We start from the raw sequence: 21,832 nt of genomic DNA on the forward strand, positions 1-21,832 counted from the left end.
CTGCATACCTCTAGTTGTCATGTGACACCCCACACTGGAACCCATACCAGGTATCATTAAATAATGACAACTCATTTATGATGGGGACCACTTCCTGAAAGAAATCTTTCCCAAACCCTCTCTTCTGGCCTTCAAACAACCCCCTAGCCTTACCAAGCTCCTCATCAGAAACAAGCTCCTCACGGACCAGGACCAACCAACTCAAAGTGGCACCAGAACCTGCCAGAACAACAGATGCAAAACCTGCAGACATACCTCCACAGCTATAATGATCGACACTGCCCACAACACACCTTTCAAGATCCATGGTCCTACACATGCCTATCACAACATGTGGTGTACCTCATCCAGTGCACTAAATGCCCCAATAATAACTAGGTGGGTGAAACCAGACAATCACTGCACTTTCGAATGAACTCACACAGAAAAATGGATAAAAGACAAAAACACCACATCACCTCGGGGTGAACACTTTTCACAAACGATCACTCTGTATTTGACCTTTCATTCCTCATCCTCAAAGGAAACCTGCACACCACCTTGAAAAGACGAGCATGGGAGCTTAAACTCCTAACTTTGCTAGACATTAAAAAATTAAGGATTGAACAGAGACACTGGATTTATGGCTTATTACAACAATCTGTAACCCACTAACCTCATTTTTTTGTTCTATGGCCACAGAGGTGACAATGGGCCACTTTACCTTGAACAGTCTCTTAGAATGTATGTTAACTACTTATGCTAAACAACCTGTTCCACCTCTTAAGTCTGGTCTACACTACCGACCTATGTCGGTATAACTATGTCACTCAGGGGTGTGAAAAATCCACAACACCGAGCGATGTGGTTATACTGACCTTAATGCATCGTGTACACAATGCTATGTTGACATAGGTACCGCCTCTCAGGGAGGTGGATTAACTATTGGCATAGGAGTGTCTTCACTTAAGAACTGTAGCTGCGCCATTTTAAGTGTAGACCTGTCCTTATTTAGCTGTAACGCTCTGAGTACCTTTCCCAGACCTGAAGAAGAGCTCGGTGTAGCCTAAAAGCTTGTCTCTTTCACCAACGGAAGTTTATCCAATAAAAGAGATTACCTCTCCATATCACTACATTCTTAGTTACAGACCATCTCTCTTTAATCTAATTCCCCAGCACTTCAGCTCAAGGTTGTCATGACGTGGTCTTTGCATTCACCCAAGGATTCCTCTCATTTTATGTCATTAAAGTAGCACAATCTCAGCCTCATGGGTCTGCCCCTTCTGCCCAAGTAATTCTTCTATACCACATTCTTTCCATGTTTGGAATTCTCTCTGGCCTTTCAGAGCATCAAAATACCTATCTATGCACCCACTGAGAAATCATTACACAGAGAATAGCTAGTATTATTGACTGATATAACTGAACAGCAAGAGCAGCAGCTTGTGTACATGTTTCCTAAAGGAATTAAAGAAGTATTTGAAAGAAAGATTGTTCTGGGGGTTCAACTATTAACTATGGCCAGACTGTAGCAGTTAATAACTGCCCAGAGTTATGAAGCTGTCCTGTCCCAGCAGGTCACTACAGGCAACTCACTAACTGATGTCAAGCCACAGGAGCAGAGAAAATGACAACTGTGGCAGACCCCTGCATGAAGTTCAAGGGAGAGGAAAGGCAACTTGCTCCCTCTCCCCTTTCATACCCACAAAGAGTCAGTGATAATCTACAAAAAGAACAGGAGTACTTGTGGCACCTTAGAGACTAACCAATTTATTAGAGCATAAGCTTTCGTGGACTACAGCCCACTTCTTCGGTTGTTAGTCTCTAAGGTGCCACAAGTACTCCTGTTCTTTTTGCGGATACAGACTAACATGGCTGCTGTTCTGAAACCAGTGATAATCTAGCCCATTATTATTATTAAGGTTCATTTACATAGTACCTTTAAATTCAGTGGCTCTCCATAAACAGAAAAACACGCATTCCTTGCCCCAAGAGCTTATTACCTATAGGCCAAACCTTTAATTTTTCCCACCTCTGTGTGGAATGAATTTTGTTATGTGCACCAATATGAAGGTGATGTGTCACACATCACCTCCATATTGGTGCACATAGCAAAATTCATGTGTGTGTGTGTGGGGGGGGGGGGGCGTGAGGTGTTCTTTGTGGGAGGGGCTCAGGGCTAGGGCAGAGGGTTGGGGTGCAGAGCTGTGAGGGCTCCAGCTGGGATTGCAGGCTCTGGGGTGGGGCTGGGGATGAGGGATTTGGAGTGCAGGAGGGCATCCCAGGGCTACGGCTCTCCCCAGCACTCTCCCCCTGCAGCAGCACCTGGGCTGGGGGGGGAGAGGTGCCTGTCCCTCCCGTGGGAGCTCTAGGGCTGGGGGTCCAGGATAGGCGCCCCTCCCCCGGCTGCAGCAGGTCTGGGCTGGGAGAGGGCTGTGCCTGGGGCCGACCCATGCTGCGCCAGCCGCACCTAGGGCGGTGCTGCTCCAGCTGCACCTGGGCCCGATCCGGCCGAGGCTGGGTCCAGGCCGCAGAGTGAGTTGGGGCTGGGGCAGGTCCCCTAAATGCCTGTGTGGCACTAAATAGGCTGCTGCGCGGCCACACAGCTTACAGGGAACTTAGCCCTGAGTGGATATGAGAGGGTGCACAAGATGTTTAGGGCTCAATCAGGGAAATTTAGGTGAGAGATTCCCAGCCCTATTTTATGCACCAGAGCTATACCCCCCATCATCCCTGTGAATGATGCTGAAATGTACACAAACCACCAGCAGCTGACCAGGCAGACAATTACTGATCCCGGAAAACTGAAACATTGACTCTTTTGAATCCTCATGATTGTAGTCAGGGTTTGTGAGTCCTTGAGAGATGAAGGCCTGAGGGGCATTACAGTAGAACCTCAGAGTTACAAACACCTCAGGAATGGAGGTTGTTCGTAACGCTGAACAAAACGTTATGGTGGTTCTTTCAAAAGTTTACAATTGAACATTGATGTAATGCAGCTTTGAAACTTACTTTTCTTACTATGCAGAAGAAAAATGCTGCTTTAAACCATCTTAATTTAAATGAAACAATCACAGAAACAGTTTCCTTACCTTGTCAATTTTTTTAAACTTTCCCTTTATTTTTCTAGTGGTTTACGTTTAACACAGTACTGTATTTGCTTTCCCCCTGGTCTCTGTTGCTGCCTGACTGCCTACTTCCAGTTCCAAATGAGGTGAGTGGTTGACTGGTCAGCTCATAACTCTGTTTTTTGTAACTCTGAGGTTTTGCTGTATTTCACAGTTTGTCTGAGGCCTGATGGAAGGCAGATGAGGCTCACTGGTGAGGTAGATAGTTAGGACAGGTGGCATCCATTTCCTTAATGAGCCAATTAAGAGAACCTACCAAAGGTGTCTATCTGATCTCACAGGAAAGAAACAGAGATGGAGACTGCAAAATCTGTCCTGAGAGATTCATAGGGCATGCAAGCCAGAGAAGTGAGTTATGCAATATAGTAGTTAATTGGTAGCAGTGTGGTCTTGCAGCTAAAGCAGCAGACTATGTCAAGATACCTGGGTTCTACTAGTAGCTGTGCCACTGACTGATCTGCTGTGACTTGGAACATGCCACTTCCTTTCTCTGCTTCAGATTCCCCCTCTACGAGATGTGGATAACAATATTTCATCTTCCAGAGGTGTTGTGAGGCTCAATTCATTAATATTTGTAAATGTATATTGTGATAGTTAAATGTCTGGCAAAACTGCAAAGTACTGTCAGCTCTATGTATATGAACCATGTGAGCAACTGAACGGAGACAATTTTCTTTTGAGTCACAAGAACTGGTGAATACATTAAAACCACAGGGAGAGGTTTTCCTTTATCCAAACGGTTTGTTCAGCAAATCTCTGCAGCTGTGGTACCTCTGGCCTTCCTCTGCCATGTTTCTGGGACAGCTTATGAGACTGGACCCAATTACTGTCAGCACACTGCCCCACCCCTCTACCTTTTGCACAAACTTTTATTCCCAAAAACTAAAAATGATTCAGTGTGGAGCATTTTCCAATGTTTTGCCAATTTTTTGTTCCTATAAACTCAACATACATGCAGCACACTGTGCCACTAGACAGCTGATATTGTAAAGTGATACCTCAACTGCCTTACACGCCTTTTTCAGGGAGGCCAGCTTCTCCTCCAGAAATTCCATCCCAAATGGACACATCCCTGGGCTAGAAAGTCATCTTCTGTCTTAATCACTTAATCACTTCTTATACTCTTAATATTTTTAATTATGTCAAATGTACTAATGGCTTCTCAACACACTTAACAACAAACCCTAGTAAATAAAAACATACCGACTGGGATTTGTAAGGGGTCTACTGGCTTAGATGCCCAACTCCTCTAGCCACAAGTATTACAGTATTTTAAGGAAGATTAAACAATTATTTTTACTACTCAGAGCCTTCCATGAAAGAGTCTTCCCATTCAGTTTCATGAGCCCACACCAAGTTAAAAATTTGAATTTCAAGTCACAAAGACATACAAACAATCACATCACCCTTACCCTACACATTTTTCAACAGGTTCCCCACCTACTTATTTTTATTTATATTGTGGTAGCACATAGCAACTCCAGTCAGGACTGTGCTGGGCACTGAACAAAGACAGAGATAGTCCCTGCCCTGCAATCTAAGAATCATAGAATCATAGAACTGGAAGGGACCTCGAGAGGTCATCTTGTTCAGTCGCCTGCACTCATGGCAGGACTAATTATCTAGACCATTCCTGACAGGTGTTTGTCTAACCTGCTCTTAAAAATCTTCAATGATGGAGATTCCACAGCCTAACTGGGCAATTTATTCCAGTGCTTAATCACCCAGACAGTTAGGAAATTTTTCCTGATGTCCAACCTAAACCTCCCTCGCTGCAATTTAAGACCATTGCTTCTTGTCCTATCCTCAGAGGTTAAGAAAAACAATTTTTCTTCCTCCTCCTTTTACATACAGGGCTGGGGCAGAGGGCTGGGGTACAGGAGGGGGTGAGCGGTGCGGGCTCTGATGCTTACTTGTGTGGCTCCCGGAAGCGACCAGCATGTTCCTCCAGCTTCTATGCTCAGGGATGGCCAGATGGCTCCACGCGCTGTTCTGCTGCAGGTACCGCGCCCGCAGCTCCCATTTGCAGGAGTTCCTGGCATTTCTGAGCAGTTAGATGTTATCTACCTTTATTATTTCCAAAGCACGTAATTATTTATAGTCTCACTAATCCTTTACTATTTGTTTTTGATCAGTAAAGGGCAATAGAGGGAAACCCAACATTAAAACCTGGATATATATGGTCTGACTCATGCTCACCTTGTTCTGAACATCACCTCATCATTCTTGAAAGTTCTTTGGGAACCCTAAAATTGGTAGTCACCAACCGGTCAATCGCAATCGACTGGTCGATCCTAGAGGATCTCCCAGTTGATCGTGATCTCTGGTGGTGCAGTGGGGCTGCCGCTAAGGCAGGCTCCCTGCCTGCCCCGGCCCCACACCGCTACTGTGTAGCCCCAGGGGCAGGAGTCTCCCTTCATGCGCTGCTCCTGCTTGCAAGCACCGCCCCCGCAGCTCCCATTAGCCGGGAACGGGGAGCTTGCAGTGTGCAGAGCCATGTGCCTCCCACCCCCCCCTACAGGCTGCAGGGGCACATTGGTCCTTCTGGGAGCGGCGTGGGGCCAGGGTAGGCAGGGAGCCTGTCTTTGCAGCAGCCACACTGCACCACCAACCGGGAGCTGCCAGAGGTAAGTGCTGCCCAGCGGGAGGCCACACCCCAACCCCCAGCCCTGAGCCCCCTCCCAGAGCCAGCACCCTATACCCCCTCCTACACCCTGAACCCCCTTCTGCACCCCATGTCCCAGCCCTGAGCCCTGTCCCACTGCTAGCACCCCAAACCCCAAACCCTGACCCCCCTCTCGGAGCCAGCACCCCACACCCCATCCTGCACCTCAACCTCCCTCCTGCACTCCAAGCCCCAGCCCTGACCCCCCTCCCAGAACCAGCACCCTGTATCCCTCCTGCACCCCAATCCCCTGCCCCATTCCACAGCCCCCTCCTGCACCCAAACTCCCTCCCAGAGCTTGCACCCCTCAGCCCCTCCTGCCCCAGGCTCAGACCAGAGTTCCCTCCCACAATGCAAATCCCTCAGCCCCAGCGCAGAGCCCACACCCCTCCCTAACCCCAATCCCCTACCCCAGCCCAGTGAAAGTGAGTGAGGGGGAGGAGAGCGAGCGACAGAGAGAGGGGTGGATGGAGTGAGCGGGGAGGGGCTTTCGGGAATGCACGGGGCCTCGGGGAAGGCGCAGGGTAGATCCTGGGTTGCCCTTAAATTCAAAAAGTGATCTTGGGCGTAAAAAGACCACTGCTTTAAATAAATAAAACACCAGCTAATAACCAAGTTATTCTATCAAATGCAGTTAAATCCCTTCAATGCAGTATTATTCTTACTAAAAATTCTATACTTGGAAATCATAGCTCAGAATCAGATGCAATAGGAACTACTGGAATGTGGAGGGGGGGTTTAAGGAATGAAAAGATTCTCTCCATTGGAGCCAAGATTCCCTATTGGCAGATACATGAGCTTCCAATCCAGCAATAAAATCTATAAATATGTTGCTTGTTTCCTGCTTGCTTAGGCCATTAGGCCGTAATCTACTTCCTGAGAAAAAAATGGCTAATGGAGAGAGATTTATAATAGTAATCAGAACACAAGATGGACTCTTGGCATCTAATCACCCAAACCCCATCCGTCCTCATATTTCACTTCAGCAATTAATACTGTTTCTGTAAAGAATCCTTTCACTCTATACAGTGCAAGGTTGTTTGTTACCAAAGAGCAAGGAAAGAAGGAAGATTTTCAATGGTTTCTAAGTGTCCAAAATGCAGCATCTTTCTTGTTTTCATCGTGTGATTTCCCTGGACAGATGACTGAAAGAAATGAACTGTGTGTAGCTCGAAAATTCTCTCTTTCACCGACAGAAGTTGGTCCAATAAATGATGTTACCTCACACACCTTGTCTCTGCAATTTATTTATCAGGTGTGTCACATCTGTCTGGGTGGATGGTTCTGGGTAATTTAAGAATATGGCACAAAAAAGTGAATTAAAAATATTGTTTCTGGACTAGATGGCACCTGCCTCTGTGTCCACACATCATTAAAACACGCCAGTCTCACAATGCAGAACTGAAAAGCCAGAAAGGGGAAATTATGACAGCCTGGTTGTTGTTGTCACCATCCCAGGCACTGGGCTAACAGAAAACTTTCTGTGCTGGGTCCTTTACTTTAAGGAGAATGGATACTGCCTGTTCCAAACTGCACTCATGCATGGGACAAGTTCTATCCTGTGTATTTGAGGTTTTTACTACAAGTAAACCCAAACCTCACTTTATATTACAAGGCAACGAAAGGACATATTCTGCCTTTATGTGTACACAGCTTCCACTGGGAACTGGATTTTACATCTAAGGATGGAAATGGGCCCAAGTGAAGTTGAAGGGAGAAGAGGAAAATACCCTACTTCATGGTGGCCAAGAGTAGGGTTATTAGTCCAAATTTGGGAGTTATTTGTGAAAAGGGTTCCCAAGATACAGCACCTCCTAAAAATAGATTGTGTACAAAATCACCTAATTCTTCTAACCGTTTTTGTGCCCAACTGGCAAACTATGGCTCACCCCTTCCCCATACTGACCTCAATCACTCAAGATTTATCTCAGCTGGTGCACGGCACTCACTGCCCCTTTGGGGAAACAATATTGAAAAATTAGGAAGGGTAAGATGTAGAATCTAGGTCAGCATGAGATATACTGATGACCTAAAAGAGTGAAATGTGCATGTGCAGCAAGACCAGGGCTCTGCAGGCAGTCTGTTTTCACAGTAACTGGGTGGCTCAAGGTAACATGCCATGGTCATTGAACCTGACCTGTACCTGGCACTGTGAAGTTAAGGTGCACCCTCTGCCAGCTTTACGTAAGAACGGCCGTACTGGGTCAGACCAAAGGTCCATCTAGCCCAGTATCCTGTCTACTGACAGTGGCCAATGCCAGGTGCCCCAGACGGAGTGAACCTAACAGGCATTGATCAAGTGATCTCTCTCCTGCCATCCATCTCCATCCTCTGACAAACAGAGGCTAGGGACACCATTCCTTACCCATTGGGAGCGGTGCATTATGGGCAGCTATCCCAGCATGCAAGTGACTGCAATGTGCTTTTCAAATGGGGGGGGTGGAGTGTGACAGGGAGTGTGTTGTGTGTATGTGGGGGGAGAGAGAGTGGGTTTTTGGGGTGCTGAGAGTGTGTCAGCATGCTGTTTTGTAAGTTCAGACCCCTTCATTCCTCCCCCCCCACCTCTCTCTCACTCACTCAAAGCAAACAGTAAATGCTTGCTTTTTCCTCAGAGCTGATAAGCAGCCGACTTCTCCGAAACGGAGCTTTGAAAGGGCATTTCCGCATTCCTGCAGCCGATTTCACAACAATGACAAGAGTGGCCACTTGACTTAAGGAGATTATGGGTCGTTTCTGGAGGCTGATCACAGCGCAGTAACGCAATACCTAATTCACACTGGTGCCGCGGTGCTCCAGCAGGGGCGCAGCAAACGCTATTCCACTCATCGAGGTGGAGTACCAGCAGCGCTGTAGCTGCGGAGTCAGAGCTCTCTACGTGCCTTGCCAATGTGGACGAGGAGTGAGCTAGGGCGCCCGGGGCTGCTTTATTGCGCTGTAACTCACAAGTGTAGCCAAGGCCTAATTGTTGTTCTTTTCCTGAGTTATTCTGTGGCATCGGTCATTGGTTCTGATTACTTAACCTTGTGTGTTTAGGAACCATGGCTGAAGCTGACAAGACGTTGCGCTTCAAGTGCTATGAGGCCTACAGCAATAAAATATCGATTACAAATGAGGATTTGGAGTGCTTAAAATATATGGATGAAGGACATTCACCAAAGGGCTGCTCAGTCTTTACAGAGCAGGAGACTTCATATTCTCATTTAAACTCAATCAGTTCCAGGCTCCACTCAATGCTGTGGTGAGCGGAAAGGGCCTGGATCAAATGAAGATCTTATGGAAACCTCTATCAAGTGCCTGTGAAGACTGAACTCCCAGGATTGCCTATGTGAGAGGGGAAGGAGCAGTGGCTCTCACACTTTGGCCTGGTCCACACTAACCCCCCACTTCGAACTAAGATATGCAACTTCAGCTACGTGAATAATGTAGCTGAAGTCGAAGTACCTTAGTTCGAACTTACCGCGGGTCCAGATGCGGCAGGCAGGCTCCCCCATCGATGCCGCGTACTCCTCTCGCCGAGCAGGAGTACCGGCGTCGACGGCGAGCACTTCCGGGATCGATCCCAGATCATCGATTGCTTACCGCCGGACCTGGAGTTAAGTACAGACCTACCCTTTGAAGGGATATGAGATTCCCTGAAGCAGTAGAGGCAGATCTTGTGCAGGTCGCTTACCAAGAAGACCAGAGGGCAGGCAAGGCAAGGTTTGAAGCCTGGGACTTTGGGCATAAGTAACCTGGTCATAGGGGAAATAAAGGAGGGGGGACGGAAACCCTTGCTTTCCACTAACTACTATTTAAAAAGCACTAACTAACTAACAAAAAGAGTAAAATAACAAAACTTAAAACTGTGTACAATATTTACAGATAATGGATCAAGTAGAAGTTAGAAGACTAATGGATACAGGAGGGTTCTGTCCCAGATAGCCAGTGACAAAAAGGAACTGGAGAGATGGTCAATCCACGCCACCATTTATACACTTGGATTGCAGCATACGAAATGCAAGGCGTAGGTGTGGCCCAATGAGAATTTCTGGTCCCGGGCGCATGAAGTGGACACACAGCCACAGCAAATACCCATAGGGACCAGCACTCGAAAAAGGTCTCCAAGTTTGGAAATGATTTTGTAAATGGAAGACTCTTGGGGTACGTCTATACCCAGCCGCTAGTTCGGCGGCTGGCAATCGAACTTCTGGGTTCGACTTATCGCGTCTTGTCTGGAGCGGGAGCGACAAGGGTGATGTCGTGGTTGGAGTCTGCTATAGACCACCAGACCAGGGGGATGAGGTGGACGAGGCTTTCTTCTGGCAACTAGCAGAAGTTGCTAGATCGCAGGCCCTGGTTCTCATGGGAGACTTTAATCACCCTGATATCTGCTGGGAGAGCAATACAGCGGTGCACAGGCAATCCAGGAAATTTTTGGAAAGCGTAGGGGACAATTTCCTGGTGCAAGTGCTGGAGGAACCAACTAGGGGCAAAGCTTTTCTTGACCTGCTGCTCACAAACAGGGAAGAACTAGTAGGGGAAGCAAAAGTGGATGGGAACCTGGGAGGCAGTGACCATGAGATGGTTGAGTTCAGGATCCTGACACAAGGAAGAAAGGAGAGCAGCAGAATATGGACCCTGGACTTCAGAAAAGCAGACTTTGACTCCCTCAGGGAACAGATGGGCAGGATCCCCTGGGAGAATAACATGAAGGGCAAAGGGGTCCAGGAGAGCTGGCTGTATTTTAAAGAATCCTTATTGAGGTTGCAGGAACAAACCATCCCGATGTGTAGAAAGAATAGTAAATATGGCAGGCGACCAGCTTGGCTAAACAGTGAAATCCTTGCTGATCTTAAACGCAAAAAAGAGGCTTATAAGAAGTGGAAGATTGGACAAATGACCAGGGAGGAGTATAAAAATATTGCTCAGGCGTGCAGGAGTGAAATCAGGAAGGCCAAATCACACTTGGAGTTGCAGTTAGCAAGAGATGTTAAGAGTAACAAGAAGGGTTTCTTCAGGTATGTTAGCAACAAGAAGAAAATCAAGGAAAGTGTGGGCCCCTTACTGAATGAGGGAGGCAACCTAGTGACCGAGGATGTGGAAAAAGCTAATGTACTCAATGATTTTTTTGCCTCTGTCTTCACGCACAAGGTCAGCTCCCAGATTGCTGCACTGGGCAGTACAGCATGGGGAGAAGGTGACCAGCCCTCTGTGGAGAAAGAAGTGGTTCGGGACTATTTAGAAAAACTGGACGTGCACAAGTCCATGGGGCCGGATGCGCTGCATCCGAGGGTGCTAAAGGAGTTGGCGGGTGAGATTGCAGAGCCATTAGCCATTATTTTTGAAAACTCATGGCGATCGGGGGAGGTCCCAGATGACTGGAAAAAGGCTAATGTAGTGCCCATCTTTAAAAAAGGGAAGAAGGAGGATCCGGGGAACTACAGGCCAGTCAGCCTCACCTCAGTCCCTGGAAAAATTATGGAGCAGGTCCTCAAGGAATCAATTATGAAACATTTAGAGGAAAGGAAAGTGATCAGGAACAGTCAGCATGGATTCACGAAGGGGAAGTCGTGCCTGACTAACCTAATTGCCTTCTATGATGAGATAACTGGCTCTGTGGATGAGGGGAAAGCAGTGGATGTGTTATTTCTTGACTTTAGCAAAGCTTTTGATACTGTCTCCCACAGTATTCTTGCCACCAAGTTAAAGAAGTATGGGCTGGATGAATGGACTGTAAGGTGGATAGAAAGCTGGCTAGATCGTCGGGCTCAACGGGTAGTGATCAATGGCTCCATGTCTAGTTGGCAGCCGGTTTCAAGTGGAGTGCCCCAAGGGTCGGTCCTGGGGCCGGTTTTGTTTAATATCTTTATTAATGATCTGGAGGATGGTGTGGACTGCACTCTCAGCAAGTTTGCAGATGACACTAAACTAGGAGGCGTGGTAGATACACTAGAGGGTAGGGATCGGATACAGAGGGACCTAGACAAATTAGAGGATTGGGCAGAAAAAAACCTGATGAGGTTCAACAAGGACAAGTGCAGAGTCCTGCACTTAGGACGGAAGAATCCCATGCACTGCTACAGACTAGGGACCGAATGGCTAGGTAGCAGTTCTGCTGAAAAGGACCTAGGGGTCACAGTGGATGAGAAGCTGGATATGAGTCAACAGTGTGCTCTTGTTGCCAAGAAGGCTAACGGCATTTTGGGCTGTATAAGTAGGGGCATTGCCAGCAGATCGAGGAACGTGATCGTTCCCCTTTATTCGACATTGGTGAGGCCTCATCTGGAATACTGTGTCCAGTTTTGGGCCCCACACTACAAGAAGGATGTGGAAAAATTGGAAAGAGTCCAGCGGAGGGCAACAAAAATGATTAGGGGTCTGGAGCACATGACTTATGAGGAGAGGCTGAGAGAACTAGGATTGTTTAGTCTCCAGAAGAGAAGAATGAGGGGGGATTTGATAGCAGCCTTCAACTACCTGAAGGGGGGTTCCAAAGAGGATGGAGCTCGGCTGTTCTCAGTGGTGGCAGATGACAGAACAAGGAGCAATGGTCTCAAGTTGCGGTGGGGGAGGTCCAGGTTGGATATCAGGAAAAACTATTTCACTAGGAGGGTGGTGAAACACTGGAATGCGTTACCTAGGGAGGTGGTGGAGTCTCCTTCCTTGGAGGTTTTTAAGGCCCGGCTTGACAAAGCCCTGGCTGGGATGATTTAGCTGGGAATTGGTCCTGCTTTGAGCAGGGGGTTGGACTAGATGACCTCTTGAGGTCCCTTCCAACTCTGATATTCTATGATTCTATGAACCCGGAAGTGCTCGCCGTCGACTGCGGTACTCCAGCTCGGCGAGAGGAGTACCGCGGAGTCGACGGGGGAGCCTGCCTGCCGCGTGTGGACCGAGGTAAGTTCGAACTAAGGTACTTCGAACTTCAGCTACGTTATTCACATAGCTGAAGTTGCGTACCTTAGTTCGATTTGGGGGTTTAGTGTAGACCAAGCCTTGGTAACTAATTTCAAACCACTTTTGATGTTGAAACTACAACAACAGAATTAAACACCAGTTTTGATGGGGGGCCAGTGACGCTTTGTTTCAAAAAGATGGGATTGCACAGATCAAAGAAATACCAAATATGTATGATAAATTCTAGGTTGCTAGACAAATATATTTGTTTATGCAGAAATAAATGTATGCCATCCTAATAAAAAGGACCTATCTTAGCTGAGTTAAGGGAAATTATGAATCTAGAGGCTTATGCAAGAAAAGTACTGTTCTTTTGTAGAGCTTCAATCTGACATTCAGAAGTGCCTGTTCATTGCATGATGCTATACCATGAATCAGAGATGTAGCCCAAGTAGAGAATAGAGTGTGCAGTAAAAAACATGACCCTCCTTATTATGACGACAGGATTGCAGTTCTGCAAACTGGAGATAACAGCACACGGATAATAAGTGGAATTGAAAATCAGCTTTTAATAAGGAATCCCACATGACACGGCAGCACTTTCTATAGACCTGAAAACAACTCTCTCCAGTTTGATTTGGCTTCTTCTTCAGAAATTGATAAACGAGCAATTTTTTTCTGTCCCTTATGTTGGAAAATTAATTTGATGCATCACTGGCAGAGCCAGGAGAGTGAACAGCTCTTGCAACCTTGGAGTCTTTCTACAAGTAGCTTCTTCACTTTTTTACTCGGTTTTGGGTGGGGTTTTCCCCTCTCATGGCAAAAACAAGATTTCTAGCCCTTCCCATTGCAAAGATAGTTTCCTTTACACACAAATCAATGCATGGTTACTTGTTAATCCAGCCCAGCAGGAAACTGTTTCCAGGCCAAAGAGCAGTTTCAATGAAGGTGTGAATATTATCACTTATTCATCTCAGACAGGTGTTAGCTTCAAAGCCTAGTTGGAACTATTTAAATAGCAATATTATTAATGAATGTTGTTTTAAGCTATGTAAAGAACAATTTCCAGTGGAAACAAGTTTAGCATAGTCCCTACTAGCTTAAAGAAACCTACTAGCTTAGTTTGTTCTTTTTGGCTCAACTAGTAAAACTATTAGCTATGTACCACAAAGGTCTGGCCTCAAGGCAGAGCCAAGGTTATTAGCAGGATGCACAGATCACCTTGTTAACATGCACCTGTGACAAGAGTTTGGATAACTGTTTCATATAGAAAAAGCCACAAATTTGTTGAACCTGTCAGCTGCTGTTCATGTAAGGTGGTGGGACAGCACTCTGTCCTCTTACACTACCAATCTAATGGGAGAACCCTACTTGCTCTGACGCATGGATGGAAAAAACATAGTTACAATGCTGGATGGGGCTCCTCTCATCAGGGCCTTAATATGCTGCTATTACCAAGTCTTTCCTCCCACTGAGAAGAGGGTGAGGAGAGATTAGAAGAGAAGCCAGCTGTCATATGTGAGCTATGCAAAGGCAGAAGAGCAGCCATTAAACAATATGTTTAGACTGCAGGAAAGCAAGCTCATAGAGTTGAAGGCCAGAAGGGACAATTACATCATCTATTCTTAACCTCCTGTACTGAGCCCAATTACTTATGTTTGATTAAAGTATAACTTGTGTTTTGGTTAAAGCAGATCTTCCAGAAGGGAATTCAATTTTATTCTGAAGACATGAAAAGACGGATACTCCACCACTTCCCTTGGTAATTCCAACGTTCCAATGGTTAATTGCCATTAACATTTGAACAGCTTAGTAAAACTCAAAGAGATAAACAACATATGAATATGAAAAATATCTGCAATCAGACTCAGCAGTATAGCAATTAGAAAGGCTCTCATTCCTCATGCTGGAGGTTATAAATGAATGGCTACTGAGTTCAGGAAGAAAATTCCATCCCCTCCAACTATTTTATAGACTTGGCCAGATACATTATGGAAGATGTTTCCAAGATATCTGACTACTGTTATCTTCTTCTGGTAGGATAACTGTAATGGACTGGGAAAAGAGCAGGAAACAAAAGCGAAAAATCCTCCTTCTCCCATAGTGTCTTACATCCTACTGGGAGGATGAGCAACTGGCATCTTCATTTAACTTGTTCTGCCTGGCAAATTCAGCTCTACAAGACTGTGCTTTGCCCTTAGATTCTGATCAGATAACTTTACAGTGCCCAGGCCCGCTGGCAGCAATTCTGGGTTCCAGGGCAGAATAGTCAGTGGGCCCCCATGCATGCACAAACTGCGCCGGTGCGGACACTGTCCACCTGACATTTGGGTGGTGCTGCACCTGCACTGGCTGGTGCCCAGGAAGCTGCCGACTGTGTTACTGGGCATGCTCTTTAGGCACGGCCAGGGCTTCCACATGCCTGCCTGGAAAGGTTACCAACTGTCTAATCGCACAAACCCAAAGACCCTTGCACCATCCCTTCCCTGAAGTCCCTCCCCCTGCTCACTCCATCCCCCCTCCCTCCATCGCTTGCTCTCCCCCACCCTCACTCACTTTCACCAGGCTGGGGAGGGGGTTGGACTGCGGGGTGCAGGCTCTGGGAGGGAGTTTTGGTGCGGGAGAGGGGTGCAGGATCTGGGAGGGAGTTTTGGCTCTAGGCTAGGGCAGGGGGTTGAGGTGCTGGCGGGGGTCAGAGGGTCGGCGCTTACTTGGGCGGCTCCCGAAAGTGACTGGCACCACCCCTCTTGCAGCTGCTCCAAGGCAAGGGGCCCAGGGGGCCTCCGTGCACTGCTGCCCACAGGCACCAACCCCACAGCTCCTATTGGCTGCAGTTCCTGGCCAATGAGAGCTGCGGAGTCGGCACTCAGGGCGGAGGCAGTGTGTGGAGACCCCCTCCCCAGGCTGCAGGGACGCACTGTCGGACGCTTCCGGGAGCAGCATGGAGCAAGGGCAGGCAGGGCCCAGCTGTGCTGACGCCGCCTCGGGCCCTTTTAAATCACCCAGGTCCCTGGGCAATTGCCTGCTTCCCCCCCCAAGTCTGCAGGCCTGATAGTGCTTAGCCTCTTGAAGTTTGGAACAAAATAAATCACGCCTTAGATTCTGCAAATGTGGGGCAAATACATCAGCCAAATTTGCCATTGGCTGTTGAAGATGTATGCTGACTTTGGAGTTATGTAACATGTATGAGTCGTGCTAGATGCAGAATTATGTAAGAATTTCTACAAATCTAATAACATAGTACAAGTTACCTCCAAAGTGTCCCCCAAATGCATGGAATACTATCCCACAATTGCCTAAAAAAACATTAGTATTTCTTGCAAATTTCCACTTACCCTAATCATTAGTGAGCTCCTAACTAGTAAACCATTCAAATCCAGAACCGTCATACTTAGTGCCAATTAATGTGTTCCAGACTGGGTGGTAAATCACTGCTAGGGACACACCCTAAATGAATGAGACAGCCTCCACCACACTTTACACACAGTCTTCAATTAACACAGCTTCTCTATTTTTGCCAAACTATCCTCAAGACACAGAGTGGTGCCTGTGCTTCAGACTTCTTTTAAAGTTATGACTGTGTTTGGTTTCACTGTGTCTAGGGCAGTCTCTATTTTGAATCCTAGAATGAAGATCGATCTCAGTCTGGGAGACTCTACCAGTGGTTAGACAAATGGTAACTTGTCATTTTCTTCCCAAGTGCATTAAACTAGAACTGACAACCCAGAGCATTCAAAAACCAGGAATCAGGCTTAAAGGAAGGCTTTAAAAAAAGTGGGTTTCTTTTTATTTGTTTTCTGGTTATTGAACCTTCAGGGTTCATATTTTCAAGCTTTTCTATGAAATCATGAGGGCTAGAAACCTACTTTCAAAAATAAACAATGAAAGCTGAGATTCTCATGTATTAACATGAGCTTTCGTGGGTAAGAACCTCACTTCTTCAGATGCAAGTAATGGAAATCTCTAGAGGCAGGTATATATCAGTGTGGAGATAACGAGGTTAGTTCAATCAGGGAGGGTGAGATGCTCTGCTAGCAGTTGAGGTGTGAACACCAAGAGAGGAGAAACTGTTTCTGTAGTTGGATAGCCATTCACAGTCTTTGTTTAATCCTGATCTGATGGTGTCAAATTTGCAAATGAACTGGAGCTCAGCAGTTTCTCTTTGGAGTCTGGTCCTGAAGTTTTTTTGCTGTAAGATGGCAACCTTTACATCTGCTATTGTGTGGCCAGGGAGGTTGAAGTGTTCTCCTACAGGTTTTTGTATATTGCCATTCCTGATATCTGACTTGTGTCCATTTATCCTCTTGCGTAGTGACTGTCCAGTTTGGCCAATGTACATAGCAGAGGGGCATTGCTGGCATATGATGGCATATATAACATTAGTGGACGTGCAGGTGAATGAGCCGGTGATGTTGTAGCTGATCTGGTTAGGTCCAGTGATGGTGTTGCTGGTGTAGATATGTGGGCAGAGTTGGCATCGAGGTTTGTTGCATGGGTTGGTTCCTGAGTTAGAGTTGTTATGGTGCGGTGCGTGGTTGCTGGTGAGAATATGCTTAAGGTTGGCAGGTTGTCTGTGGGCGAGGACTGGCCTGCCTCCCAAGGTCTGTGAAAGTGAGGGATCATTGTCCAGGATGGGGTGTAGATCACTGATGATGCGTTGGAGAGGTTTAAGCTGAGGACTGTAGGTGATGGCCAGTGGAGTTCTGTTGGTTTCTCTTCTGGGCCTGTCTTGTAGCAGGAGGCTTCTGGGTACACGTCTGGCTCTGTTGATTTGTTTCTTTATTTCCTTTTGTGGGTATCGTAGTTTTGAGAATGCTTGGTGAAGATCTTGTAGGTGTTGGTCTCTGTCTGAGGGGTTGGAGCAGATGCGATTGTACCTCAGTGCTTGGCTGTAGACGATGGATCGTGTGGTGTCTTCCACCCCGGTCACACCACACGATCCATCGTCTACAGCCAAGCACTGAGGTACAATCGCATCTGCTCCAACCCCTCAGACAGAGACCAACACCTACAAGATCTTCACCAAGCATTCTCAAAACTACGATACCCACAAAAGGAAATAAAGAAACAAATCAACAGAGCCAGACGTGTACCCAGAAGCCTCCTGCTACAAGACAGGCCCAGAAGAGAAACCAACAGAACTCCACTGGCCATCACCTACAGTCCTCAGCTTAAACCTCTCCAACGCATCATCAGTGATCTACACCCCATCCTGGACAATGATCCCTCACTTTCACAGACCTTGGGAGGCAGGCCAGTCCTCGCCCACAGACAACCTGCCAACCTTAAGCATATTCTCACCAGCAACCACGCACCGCACCATAACAACTCTAACTCAGGAACCAACCCATGCAACAAACCTCGATGCCAACTCTGCCCACATATCTACACCAGCAACACCATCACTGGACCTAACCAGATCAGCTACAACATCACCGGCTCATTCACCTGCACGTCCACTAATGTTATATATGCCATCATATGCCAGCAATGCCCCTCTGCTATGTACATTGGCCAAACTGGACAGTCACTACGCAAGAGGATAAATGGACACAAGTCAGATATCAGGAATGGCAATATACAAAAACCTGTAGGAGAACACTTCAACCTCCCTGGCCACACAATAGCAGATGTAAAGGTTGCCATCTTACAGCAAAAAAACTTCAGGACCAGACTCCAAAGAGAAACTGCTGAGCTCCAGTTCATTTGCAAATTTGACACCATCAGATCAGGATTAAACAAAGACTGTGAATGGCTATCCAACTACAGAAACAGTTTCTCCTCTCTTGGTGTTCACACCTCAACTGCTAGCAGAGCATCTCACCCTCCCTGATTGAACTAACCTCGTTATCTCCACACTGATATATACCTGCCTCTAGAGATTTCCATTACTTGCATCTGAAGAAGTGAGGTTCTTACCCACGAAAGCTTATGCTCCCAATACTTCTGTTAGTCTCAAAGGTGCCACAGGACCCTCTGTTGCTTTTTACAGATTCAGACTAACACGGCTACCCCTCTGATACATGTATTAACATGACTCCAGGAGCTGCAGTTTTAAGAAAAACATCCACTATTGAAAACCTCGTGCTAAAATCATGAGTTGCCACTGTTGTGGCCCTGCTTTCAGGTTTGTTATTTACTCTCAGAATAACTGGAATGCAGGAGAGGCCCCAAGTCCCAAGCAGCACATTAGACATAACAAAGATGAACAACATAGAGGGTTCAGCATTGAGGGAGACCTTGAATCTTTATACTTGTCAGTGATTGCTGGGGCTATTTGAATTCCTCTCCAGATAAGACCTTCCATCTATTATAAGCATTTACCCAGTGTCTGAATACTAGCTCCCACACCACACGGCACCCAGATGATATTTCTGTGTTAGGGTTACCACATTTCCACAATCAAAAAAGAGGACACTGGGAGAGGAGGAGCCCTGCCACGCACCATCCACTCCCTCCCACTTCCCACCCCTTGACTGCCCCCCTCAGAACCTCCAACCCCCCCACTGCTCCTTGTCCCCTGACTGCCCTATCCTGGGACCCCTGCCACTAACTGCCCCCTAGGACTCCACCCCCTAGCTAAGCCTCCCTGCTTCTTGTCCCCTGACTGCCCCCTTCTGAGAACCCCCCACCTCTGCTCCCTGCCTGCCTCGACCCCTCTCCACACCCCCGCCCCGACAGCCCCCCCCAGAACCCCTGACCCATCCAATCCCCCCTACACTCTGTCCTCGACTGCCCCCTCCAGAACCCCCTTGCCCCCTTTACCCTGCCTCTCAGAACACGTGGCTGCGCTCCCCAGCACAACACACAACCCAGTCCCTGCCCCCGCACAGTGCTGCCGGAGCGGGGCGCTGGGCAGCAAGGGAGGGGGAGCAGGGGGGGGAGGAGGAGGAGCTGCCGAGACCCGAAGCGAACGGCCTGGCTGGCTGGTGATCTGAGAATGCAGGGAGGGAGGGGAGGGGAGTAGCTCTACATTGGCCGGGCTGGACTCCGGCAGCTGATCTGAAGCTGCGGACGAAGGGCTCTGGCTGCCAGAGCCCCATGCGAGCGGCTGAATTTCCTGCAGCCCTGCCGCGCTCTGCATGGGGGGGAAATCCCGGACGTTTGTAGCTATTTACAAATTCCCCCCAGACGCTATTTTTAACCCAAAAATCCGGACATGTCTGGGAAAATCCAGACAAATGGTAACCCTATCTATGTGACAATGTGGAAGAAAGTTGAGGCCAAAACAAGGTAGCACAAAGTCATGGCCAAGTTTGACTGGCAGCCAAAGCTTTGGCCAGTTTCTGTAGCCATCTGATGGCTGTTGCTGAAACTTAGGCAACATGGCTTTTCTCCCTACAGAAAAAGACCGCAGAGCCTCCAAAATCCTCTTCCGAGTAGGGTTACCATATCTCATAAATAAAAAAAGAGGACCCTCCACGGGCCCTGTCCCCGCCCATTTCCCCACCCTTAGCCCCGCCCTAACTCCGCCCCCTCCTCCCTCCCACTCCCAGCCAGGGGGAAGGGCTGCCCCAGTGCTACCGGCTTCAGAGTTTGCCGGGCAGCCCCCAGACCCTGCGCCCCCAGCCGGCGCTTCCCCAGCGCAGCTGGAGCCTGGGAGGGGAAGCGCCCAGCCGGGGGCGCAGGGTCTGGAGGCTGCCCGGCAAACCGTGAAGCCGGTAGCACTCGGGCTTTGGGCAGCCCCTATGCCTCCGGACCCTGCGCCCCCAGCCGGGCACTTCCCCTCCCGGGCTCCGGCGGCACAGGGTCCGGAGGCACGGGGGCTGCCCGAAGCCGGTAGCGCTCGGGCAGCCCGGCTCTTAAACAGAGCCGAAGAGGAGCAGAGCCTCCAGCCGCGGCGGCTCTGCTCCTCCCTGACTCTTCGGCTCTGTTTAAGAGTCGGGCTGCCCGAGCGCTACCGGCTTCGGGCAGCCCCCGTGCCTCCGGACCCTGCGCCACCGGAGCCCGGGCGGGGAAGTGCCCGGCTGGGGGCGCAGGGTCTGGAGGCACGGGGGCTGCCCGAAGCCGGTAGCACTCGGGCAGCCTGGCTCTTAAACAGAGCCGAAGAGTCGGGGAGGAGCAGAGCCGCCATTTTCCCGGACATGTTCGGCTTTTTGGCAATTCCCCCTGGACGGGGGTTTGACTGCCGAAAAGCCGGACATGTCCGGGAAAAAGAGGACGTATGGTAACCCTACTTCAGAGGAGCTTCTGTTGTTCTGCTGAAGGTGACCTCAGCTGCTGTGCCCAGATTCCAGGGAGATGGTATTTCTCTTAGCTGCCCTGGAGATAGTTACATTCACTTTTGGTTTCCTCGGGACAGTTTGTGAGTCATCTCTCAAAAACTAATGAAGGGACCTTAGCAGCCTGTTATGCTACTTTCTAGCCATGATATTGAAGATGGAGGATAAGGGGGCCAAATGATTAATTCACTGAAATGTTAAGTTATTTTCAGCAGTTATGCATTTCTCACATTTGTGCTACTACGATGAGAAAGCACTAAGAGCAGCACTGATTAAAAACAAGAACATAGGAAATAAAACTTTAAAAAGGGCTTGAGTCATTAACAGCAACCTCACTTTTCACATATGTTTGGGTCTGGGCCATTTGGAACACTTCAAAATGTAAGACAATCAAAGAACAACAACTTTTTGCTAGAACTGGCTGTGTAAATGTAAGGTACTAGTCATGCAATCTGATTCCAAGTAATCTTGAGTATTGTTTTATACAACACATTTTTAAGATCAGGGAATAAAACAGCCTTGCTCATGTTAGTTTCCAAGTTAGGTGTATTTCCCAATTATCCTTTTGGGTACAACTACAGAGGGCATTGGGTGTATTTAGAAACAGTCCTGTTAATCACTAGTTTAGCAATTTACAGAAAACACTCCATGGCACTTACACTCTAAGATTCATAAAGAGAACCATATTTGTTTGATTTATTGACATAGCCACTTTCCAGTTCAGTATTAGTAAAACACACAGTCTCTCTCTCTCTCTCAGAGCAGATGCATGATCTTATTAAAAAACAACAACAACAAAAACAAGCCAGTTTGCTGCTTACACTCTGTGGATCCTGAAAGGGATTTCATTCTGGGGAAAATGAACTCATTTCTTTTAGTGGACATTCTGGGCCAGATTCTCCCACCTGGTTCCTTTACAATAACTTAGGCCTAGGCAAAGTGGCAGTAAAATGCCGAATGGC

At 47.8% G+C, this 21,832-nt stretch overlaps 1 protein-coding gene across 12 annotated transcripts in view; it reads right to left on the reverse strand.

Annotated features, from left to right (window-relative positions):
• RABGAP1L (RAB GTPase activating protein 1 like) overlaps window positions 1-21,832 on the reverse strand; it is a 525,894-nt gene that overhangs the window by 38,192 nt on the left and 465,870 nt on the right. The window contains exon 1 of one of the 12 annotated variants that reach the window (XM_065554563.1): window positions 3,072-3,210. The exons of the other annotated variants lie outside the window; for them this stretch is intronic. The gene's annotated coding sequence lies outside the window, so the exon portion shown is untranslated. Of the gene's footprint in view, window positions 1-3,071; window positions 3,211-21,832 lie in introns of those variants that run through there. 12 annotated transcript variants of the gene reach the window in all.

Source organism: Chrysemys picta, chromosome 8, assembly GCF_011386835.1.
Source record: "Chrysemys picta bellii isolate R12L10 chromosome 8, ASM1138683v2, whole genome shotgun sequence".
NCBI lineage: Eukaryota > Metazoa > Chordata > Testudines > Emydidae > Chrysemys > Chrysemys picta.